Source organism: Ovis aries, chromosome 10 (genome assembly GCF_016772045.2).
Source record: "Ovis aries strain OAR_USU_Benz2616 breed Rambouillet chromosome 10, ARS-UI_Ramb_v3.0, whole genome shotgun sequence".
NCBI lineage: Eukaryota > Metazoa > Chordata > Mammalia > Artiodactyla > Bovidae > Ovis > Ovis aries.
In genome coordinates this window covers 20,994,139-21,004,818 of record NC_056063.1, presented here as the reverse complement: position 1 = coordinate 21,004,818, position 10,680 = coordinate 20,994,139, and the positions used below count along the sequence as shown (strand labels likewise).

The window sequence follows — 10,680 nt, the reverse complement described above, 5'->3', positions numbered from 1 at the left end:
ACACCTCTCCGAATGACCTTTCTAAATACAAACCTGACCCTGTTTCTCGGCAGGAGAGACTCACTGGCAAGCACTACAAGAACCTGTCTCCTCCGTCAAGCCTTGGGTCTTCCTAGAATTGCAATCTGTATGCTCTAGTCATTTGGAACTGCCGTCATTCCCAGACAAGCCCTGCTACCCCTGATGCCTGTCTGCCTGGAGAACATCTGCCCGTCTTCGGAGACCAAGCCTAAGGTGATGCTGTGAAGCCTTATCCGACCACTTCCCTTCTTTTGTGAACAAAATGCGCTCATTTCTCTTGGCCATGTAAGGAGGAGTGGAATTGCTGGGGCACAAGGTGAGCAACTGTTAGTTTCAGCGGGCACTTCCAAAGAAATCGACATCAAACCGATTGTCCCAATGTATGGTTCTACCAGGAGTTTACAATTATTCCAACTGCTTTATATCCTCACCAACCTTTATGGTTAGCACTCTTTCATTTCAGTCATTTTGGTAGGTGATGGTGTTTCATCATGCTAGTAACTGGCATTTTCCAGCTGACTAGTAATATTTTCTTTTTATGTTTATTGGCCGTTTGAATATCCTCTTTAGTGAAGCACCTGCTCTTTGTATACAGTATTTTCTAGATTCTTTTCTTGGATGTATGCATTCTAAGTATCATTATCCAGTCTGTGGCTTGTCATCTTACTCTCTTTTTGGTGTCTCTTGATGGGCAGGAGTTCTTTTTTTTTTAAGACTAGTAATAACTTTATAAAGAAAAATAAGATAAACATTTGCTATTCCACCCAGCAGCCATTCTGAATCAGAGGTCAAAAGACACAGTGAAAAGAGGCTTGAAAAAAAAAAAAGAGGCTTGGATCTCTGAGGACTATGGGCTGCCAAAAATAGGAGAGAGAAGCAAGCATCCATCATTATTAAGCTTTTGTTTTTTTTCAAGCCTCTTTTTCAGTTGAACCTGAGCTTACAAATCACCACAACAAACATTTTGCATAGAAGTACATTTATGTATTTGAAGGAACTGGGTTTAATTGTAAAATTTTTACTTAGTGCAGTAAGGCATTTAGGAGCTGGGTTGATTGACCTCTAACACCTATCCTTTATATAAGTATTTTTTTAAAAAATATTAATACATTCATATTTGTACAAAAATTACTACTGAAAAATATACAGATACATATATATAAGATATATGTATTTTTATCTCACACATTTTCTTGGTGTTCAGTCTATTTAGTATCTTCTGTAATGCTTACCACACTTTCCCAAGATCTGATAATGATATTAAACAAAGGTGGTCCCTGAGGCAGCCCCTCAGATATTTCTTGACTTAAAATTTTTTCATCATTAGATATTGCTACCACTATCCAATAATACTACAGTCCTCATTTTTCCCCCATCAAAACCAAATATAAATATAGTTATATGTATGAAAGCACCTTAAAATTCCCTTGATCATAAGTAGTAAGCATTACAGAAATAGTCCTTGCCACAGTTTAATGAGGAGATCCTAAAAGTAGCCGAAATGATTAACAACTTAAGCAAGAATCCCATTTTTGAAATTAGAATGAAAGAACTGATTTGGGAGAATGGCATTGAAACATGTACAATATATATGAAATGAATCGCCAGTCCAGGTTCGATGCATGATACTGGATGCTTGGGGCTGGTGCACTGAGACGACCCAGAGGGATGGTACGGCAGGACGGGCACGTGTATACCTGTGGCAGACTCATGTTGATGTATGGCAAAACTAATACAATATTGTAAAGTAATTAACCTCCAATTAAAATAAATAAGAGTGAAGAATACAGACATGAACTATGCGGGACATAATCAAAAGAACATCTTCACTTTGGAGTCTTAGAACAGAGAAGGGATAAAGGGACGAAATCTTATTCAGAGAAATATTGGCTGAAAAAGTCCCAAATTTGGGGGACGAGATGGCCATCCAGGTAAGGGAAGCACAGAGATAACACCCAAAGAGATCCTCGCTAAGACACATTATAATCAACCTCTCAAAAATCAAAGTCAGGACAGTGAAAGCAGCGAGAGAAAATCATATCCAGGGAATTCCGATAGAACTGCAAAGCTTTCAGCAGAGACCTTGCAGGCCTAGAGACAGTGGGAATATATTCAAAGCACTTAAGCAAACCAAACCTGTCGCCCAGAAGTGAGGGCAAGGTCAAGACCAAACCAAAGCATGAGGGAATTTAATCACCATTAGACCCGCTTCCCAGGTGGCTCACAGATAAAAAATCTGCCCGCCAATGCAGGAGAACTGAGACATGGGCTTGATCCCTGGGTCAGGAAGACCCCCCTGGAGGAAGAAATGGCAACCCACATGAGTGTTCTTACCTGGGAAACCCCTTGTACAGAGGAGCCTGGCAGGCTACAGTTCATGGGGTCGCAAAGAGTCGGACACAACTGAGTATCTGAGAACACAGACCTGCCCTACAAGAAATGCTAAAGAAAGTTCTTCAAACTGAAACAAATTAAAATGAAAACATACTGAAATATAATACTGGTAAAGGTGAATACGTATAGTCATATTCAAAATACTCAATATTTCAGCGGTGGTATATAAATCACTTTGATATCTAGCATATAGGTTAAAGACAACAGTGTTGAATGCAAGTAACTGTAGCTGAAACATGTTAATATAACTTTTATAAATATAACAATATAGATGTTTAATATATGGGGCTTCCCAGGTGGTGCCAGTGGTAAAGAACCTGCCTACTAATGCAGGAGATGTGAGAGACACAGGTTCGATTCTTGGGTCAGGAAGATCTCCTGGAGAAGGGAATGACAACCCATCCAATATTATTTTAATGTAACATTTATAAATATAAGTTGGGACATCAACATAATCTGAGGGGGCAGGTAAATAGGTGGATCTTTCTTAAGTAATGGAAGGTGTTATAATCATCTATTTTTAGCTGATAACTATAAAACATATTATGAAAGCCTCATGTAACCATAGACTAAAACCAGATAATAGATACAAAATGATAAGGAATAAAGGAATCAAAGCAAACTACTACAAAAAGATAATCCAATTCACAAAGAAAGACAGCAAAAGGAACCAAGGAATGACAAAACAATCAGAAATAAATTAACATTGGTGATAGTAAGTCTTTAGCTATCAATAATTAGTGTAAATGGGCTAAAAATTGGTTGCTGCTGCTAAGTCGCTTCAGTCGTGTCCGACTCTGTGCGACGCCATAGACGGCAGACCACCAGGCTCCTCCGTCCCTGGGATTCTCCAGGCAAGAACACTGGAGTGAGTTGCCATTTCCTTCTCCAATGCATGAAAGTGAAAAGTGAAGTCGGTCAGTGGTGTCCTACTCTTCAGGACCCCATGGACTGCAGCCTACCAGGCTCCTCTGTCCATGGGATTTTCCAGGCAAGAGTATTGGAGTGGGGTGCCATTAAAACTGGTTAAATGGATTAAAAATAAGACCCATCTGTATCTGCCTACAAGAATATCACTTAAGCAGTATAGATACTCACAAGCAGAATGTGAAGGGATTGGAAAAGATATTTGAAGCAAATAGAAACCTAAAGAAAGCAAAGGTGGTTATACTCATATCAGACAAAATAGATATTAAGTCAAAAACTTAACAGGAGACAAGGTCATTATATAATGATGAAGGTGCAATTTATTAGATACATAAACTGAAAGATATGCACACCCAATATTAGAGTGTCTAAAATATTAATTATTTTAAAATATTATACAGACAACAATACACCACTTGAAACAGTGGGTAGACTATCCAGGTAGAAAGTCAAGAAGGAAATAATGGGCATAGATGATGCTCTAGAACACATGGACCGACAGACACATACAGGACAAAACATTCTCCAGAATAAATCACAATGTCTTAGCAAATTTAAGAAGGTCAAAATTATACCAAGTATCTTTCCCAACCACAATGGTATAGAGCTAGAAATCTATACCAGGAGGAGAGCTGAAATGTTCCCAAGTATATGGGGATTAAAAAACACGCTCATGAAAAACAAATGGATTAAAGAAGCAATCAAAAATAAAATTAAAAATAGCCTAAAACAAATGAAAATAATAGCACAACATATAAAAACCCATGGGATGCTGCAAAGGCAGTTCTGAGAAGGAAGTTTAGAGTTAAACATCTCAAAGAACTAGAAAGAGAAGAAGAAACTAAGCCCAAATTTAGCAGAAAGGCAATAACAAAGATCAGAGCAGTAATAAACGAAATAGAGATTGAAAAGATAATAGAAGAGATTTACTGAATAATAAATTCAGTAAGTTGCAGGATATAAAATCAATATACAAAAACCTATTGCATTTCTGTATAGTAATAATGAACTATCACAAAGAAAAGTTAAAACCGTCCAACGTGAAATTGTATCAAAGTTCTGAGGAATAAATTTGACCAAGGAGATCAAAGACCTGTACACTGAAAACCATAAGACACTGAGGAAAAAATTAAGACACAAATAAGTGGAAATATATTCTGGGTCCTAGATTGGAAGAATATTGTGAAAATGTCCATGTTACCCAAAGCCAGCTACAGATTCAATGCAATCCCTATCAAAATTCCAAAGACATTATCACAGAAATAGAACAATCCTAAAATTTTTTGTAGAACCACAAAAGACCTTGAATATCCAAAGCAATCCTGAATATCCAAAGGAATCTTGAGAAATAAGAACAGAGAAGCATTAAGCCTCCTGATTTCAAATTATATTACAGAATAGTAATGGTAATCAACTGTGATGTTGGAGAAGACTCTTGGGAGTCCCTTGGACTGCAAGGAGATCAAACCTGTCCATCCCAAAGGAAATCAGTCCCGAATATTCATTGGAAGGACTGACGCTGAAGCTCCAATACTTTGGCTACCTGTTGCAAAGAGCTGATTGATTAGAAAAGACCCTAATGCTGGGGAGGATTGAAGGCAGGAGAAGAAGGGGACAACAGAGGATGAGATGGTTGGATGGCATCACCAACTCGAAGGACATGAATTTGAGTAAGCTCTGGGAGTTGGTGAAGGACAGGGAAACTTGGCGTGCTGCAGTCGATGGGGTTGCAAAGAGTCGAACACAACTGAGTAACTGAACTGAATGGCAATCATAATAGTATGCTATTGGAATAAAAACAGACACATCAATCATTGCAACAGAATAGAGAGCCCAGAAATAAACCCATACATATACGGTTAATTTATGCCAAAGGACTCAAGTATATACAATGGGAAAAGAGAGTCTCTTCAGTAAAAGATGTCAGGAAACTGGATAGCCACTTGCAAAAGAATGAAATTAAACCATTCACTCCATACACAAAAATGAACTCAAAATAGATTAAAGACCTGAATATAAAACTTGAAACCATAAAACTTCTAGAAAAAACAGTAAGCTCTTGAGACTGATCTTAATGATGGTGACTTGAATTTGACACCAAAAGCAAAGGCAACGAAGGCAAAAATCAAAAAGTGAGAAGAGAATACATCAAACTAAAATCTTCTGCACGGCAAAAGAAACCATTAACAAAGTGAAAATGCAATCTGCCAAATGGGAGAAAATATTTGAAAATCATATATCTGATAAAGGGTTAATTATCCAAAATATAAAAAGAACTCATACACTCAATAGCAAAAAAAAAAAAAAAAAAATCCAATTAACTAACAGTCAAAGGATCTGAACAGACATTTTTCTAAAGAAGACATATCAGTGGCCAACAGGTACACAAAATGGTGCTCAAGGTCACTAATATCTTGGAAATGCAAATTAAAACCACAATGAGATATCATCTCACCTATTAAAATGACTACTGTTAAATAGACAAGAAATAACAGTGTTGGGGAAAGTATAGAAAAATGGGAACCCTTGTGCACTATTATTGAGAATGTAAATTGGTATAGTCACTATGGAAAAGAATATGGAGCTTCTCAAAAAATTAAACACTAACTCAAGCATATCTTCACCCCCATGTTCATTGTGGCATTATTTACAATAGCCAAGACACAGAAGCAACCCAAGTATTATTAACAGATGAATGGGTAAACAAAATGCAGGTGTGTGTGTGTGTGTGTGTGTGTGTGTGTGCGTGTGTGTACACACACACACTGGAATATTACTCAGTCATACAAAGGAAATCTTGCTATTCTGGACAACATGGATAGACCTTGTGGTCATTTTGCTAAGTGAAACAAGTCAGACAAAGACAAATATCATAAGATCTTGGTTACACGTGGAATCAAAAAAGGAAACAAAATGAGCTTACTGATACAGAGAACTGCTGCTGCTGCTGCTGCTAAGTCGCTTTAGTCGTGTCTGACTGTGCTACCCCATAGACGGCAGCCCACCAGGCTCCCCCGTCCCTGGGATTCTCCAGGCAAGAACACTGGAGTGGGTTGCCATTTCCTTCTCCAGTGCATGAAAGTGAAAAGTGAAAGGGAAGTCGCTCAGTCGTATCCGACTCTTAGCGACCCCATGGACTGCAGCCTACAAGGCTCCTTCGTTCATAGGATTTTCCAGGCAAGAGTACTGGAGTGGGGTGCCATTGCCTTCTCTGATACAGAGAACAGGGTATTATTAATAATTGCCAGAAATAAGTTGAAAGGGTCAGTAAAATAGGTAAAGTGGACACAAACATATAAAATCCTAGTTATAAAATAAGTCCTAGGAATGTAATATACAACATGGTGACTCTATTAATAATAGTTTGTTATATATAAAAAAGTTGCAAAGAGTATATCTTAAAAGTTCTCTTTAGAAGAAAAAATTTTTTCTATGTTTGATGATAAATGTTAATTAGACTCATGATGATTTTGCAATATATACAAACACTGAATCATTAGGTTGTATACCTGAAACAAATATAATGTGATAAGTCAATTAGACCTCAATAGAAAGAAAACCCTAAAGACTCCAATAAAAACTATTAGAATAAATGAATACAGTAAAGTTGGGGGATACAAAATCAATATCATGTGCATTTCTATACACTAACAATGAATTATCTGAGATTAATAATTTCATTTACAGTAGTACTATAAACAACAAAATACTTAGCAATAAATTTAACCAAGGAGATGAAAGATCTGCACACTCAAAACTAAAATATTGAAGAAAACTCAAATAAATTGAAAAAAATCTCACTTCTAGATTGGGAGAATTAATATAATGAACAGTCCATAGCACCCAAAGTGGTCTATAGACTTAGTGGAATCAAAATAAAAATTCCAATGACATTTTTTACAGAAACAGAAAAAATTACCCTAAAATGGGAAAGGAGTACATCAAAGTTGTATTTTGTCACCCTGCTTATTTAACTTATATGTAGCGTACATTATGCAAAATGCTGGGCTGGATGAAGCACAAGCTGGAATCAAGATTGCCGGGAGAACTATCAACAACCTCAGATACGATACCACTCTAATGGCAGAAAGCAAAGAGGAACTAAAGAGCCTTCTGATGAAGGTGAAAGAGGAGAGCGAAAAAGCTGGCTTAAAACTCAACACTCAAAAGATGAAGATCATGGCATCTGGTCCCATCACTTCACAGCAAACAGAAAGAGGAATAGTGGAAGCAATGACGGATTTTATCTTCTTAGGCTCCAAAATCACTGTAGATGGTGACTGTAGCTATGAAATTAAAAGATGCTTGCTCCTTGGAAGGAAAGTTATGAGAAACATAGCATATTAAAAAGCAGAGATATCACTTTGCTGACAAAGGTGCATATAGCCAAAGCTATGGTTTTTCCAGTAGTCATGTACAAATGTGAGAGCTGGACCATAAAGAAGGCTGAGTGCCAAAGAACTGATGCTTTTGAATTGTGGTGCTGGAGAAGACTCTTGAGAGTCCCTTGAACATCAAGGAGATCAAACCAGTCAATCCTAAAGGAAATCAATCCTGAATATTCATTGGAAGGAAATGATGCTAAACTTCAATACTTTGGCCACCTGATGTGAAGAGATGGCTCACTGGAAAATATCCTGATGCTGGGAAAGATTGAGGGCAAGAGGAGACAGGGGTGGCAGAGGATGAGACGGTTGGATGGCATCACTGACTCAGTGGACATGAGTTTGAGTAAACTGCGAGAGATGGTGAAGGACAGGAAAGCCTGGCGTGCTGCAATTCATGGGTTGCAAAGGGTTGGACACAATTTAGTGACCGAACAACAACAGCAAAGTGTTTTTGGAACCATAAAACACTTCAGATAGCAAAAGTAATCCTGAGAAAGAACAAAGCTGGAGACACCACATTATCTGATTTCAAAGGGATAGTGATCAAAACTGTATGTTTTTATGGTATGGCATAAAAACAGACACATAGACCAATGGAACAAAATTCAGATCCCAGAAATAGATCTATGCATATACAGTCAACTGATATTTGACAAAGAAGTCAAGAATACTCTAGAGAAAAGACCCATCTGTTTAATAAGTGGTGGTTGGAAAACTGAATATTCACACTTAGAAAAGAATGAAACTAGGCCCCTATTTTATACCACTCACAAATATTAACTTGAAGTGGATTAAAGACTTAAAGTAAGCCTGAAACTATAAAACTCCTAGAAGAAACACAGGAAAAAAGCTTCTTGATATGGGTCTTGGTAATAATTTTTTGAATATGACATTTAAACCATAAACAGCAAAATAAAAAAATATACAAGTGGGACTAGATCAAATAAAAAGCTTCTACATAGCAAAATAAAGGATCAACAAAGTGAAAAGACAACCTATGGAATGGAAGAAGATATTTGTACACTGCAAATTGATAAGGGGTTAACATAAACAAGGAACTCACACAACCTAATAGCAAAAACAAAAAATGACCCAAACAAAATGCGTCAAGGACCTGAACAGACAATTTTTTCAAAGAAAATATATGAATGGCCAACAAGTACATGAAAAGGTTTTCAACATCACTAATCATTGGGAAATGCAAATTGAAACCACAATGAAATATTACATCTTATTTGTTGCAAAGGCTGTCATCAGAAAGACAAGAGATAATGAATGCTGATGAGGGTGGAGAAAAGAGAATCCTTGTGCATTGTTGGTGAGAATATGAACTGATGCTGTTGCTGCTAAGTCGCTTCAGTCGTGTCCAACTCTGTGCGACCCCATAGATGGCAGCCCACCAGGCTCCGCTGTCCCTGGGATTCTCCAGGCAAGAACACTGGAGTGGGTTGCCATTTCCTTCTCCAATGCATGAAAGTGAAAAGTGAAAGGGAAGTCGCTCAGTCGTGTCTGACTCTTCACGACCCCAAGGACTTCAGCCTATCAGGCTCCTCCGTACATGGGATTTTCCAGGCAAGAGTACTGGAGTGGGGTGCCATTGCCTTCTCCGATGAACTGATGTAGCCACTATGAAAAACAGTATGAAGTTTCCTCAAAATATTGAAAACAGAGCTACCATATGATCTAGCAATTCTACTGCTGGGAATATATCCAAAGGAAATAAATTCACTATGTCATAGAAGTATCTGGACTCTTCATGTTCATGGAGAAAGTGAAAGTGAAGTCGGTCAGTGGTGCCCGACTATTTACAACCCCATGGACTGTAGCCTACCACACTCCTCCATCCATGGGATTTTCCAGGCAAGAGCACTGGAGTGGGGTGCCATTGCCTTCTCCAGGGAGATCTTCCCAACCCAGGGATCGAACCCAGGTCTCCTGCATTGTAGGCAGATGCTTTACCACCTGAGCCACCAAGGAAGTCCTAAAACAATAAATGGTAGCGCTGTTTGTAACACCCAAGACATGGAAGCAACCTAAGTGTCCCTCAACAGATAACGAAAATATGTTATATATCCCCATGGAATACTATTCAGCCTCAAGAAAGGAAACCTTGCCATTTGTGACAACAGGTGCGTGTATACATGCCAAGTTGCTTCAGTTGCATCCAACTGTTTGTGACCCTATGACTGTAGCCCACCAATATAGGTATAAGTGGACCCATGCAGTTCAAACCCATATTGTTTAAGGGTCAGCTGTACTTTGGACTGTAGCTTGCCAGGCTCCTCTGTCCATGCAGATTCTCCTGGCAAGAATACTGGAGTGTGCTGCCATGCCGCCCGTGGGGGAATCTTCCCAATCTGACTTACTTTACTACCTTAATGCCTTTGTCAGATAAAGACAAACACAACTTATATGTGGAATCTAAAAACACTGAACTTGTAAAAACTATAAGATGGTGGTTATCAGGAGCTAGGGTAGGGGAAGCAGAGACTAGTTATTTCAAGGTACAAACTTGTAACTAGTAGATAAGTAAGTTCTGAAGATCTAATGCACAATTAGATATTTCTTGTCATCAATACTATATTATAAACTTCAAAGTTGCTGAGAGCTTAGATTTTAGTCATTCTTTGTACAGTGTACACACACACACACACACACATACAAGACATGATAAAGCTTTTAGCTAACTACTGGGCAGCTGAGGATGCGATGGCTAGTTAGCATCACCAACTCAATGGACATGAGTTTGAGCAAACTCCAGGAGACAGCAAAGGACAGGAAAGCCTGGCATGCTGCAGTCCATGTGGTTGCAAAGAGTTGGACATGACTTGGCAACTGAACAACAACAAACTTTAACTACTGAAGTAATTGTATTGCAATATATAAATGTTATCAAAACAACACATTGTGTGCCTGAAAATTACACAATGTTATCTATCCATTATATCTC

General features: G+C 38.2%; 1 protein-coding gene and 1 long non-coding RNA gene across 2 annotated transcripts in view; one reads left to right on the top strand and one right to left on the bottom strand.

The window, feature by feature from the left end:
• The window catches only part of FAM124A (family with sequence similarity 124 member A), a 119,618-nt gene that overhangs the window by 31,288 nt on the left and 77,650 nt on the right, over positions 1-10,680 (bottom strand). The window lies entirely within an intron of this gene.
• Positions 1-10,680, top strand: part of LOC132657290 (uncharacterized) — a 12,704-nt gene extending 2,024 nt beyond the window's left edge. Inside the window, exon 2 of the long non-coding RNA XR_009595205.1 lies at positions 54-10,680. This is a non-coding gene — a long non-coding RNA (uncharacterized LOC132657290). The remainder of the gene's footprint in view (positions 1-53) is intronic.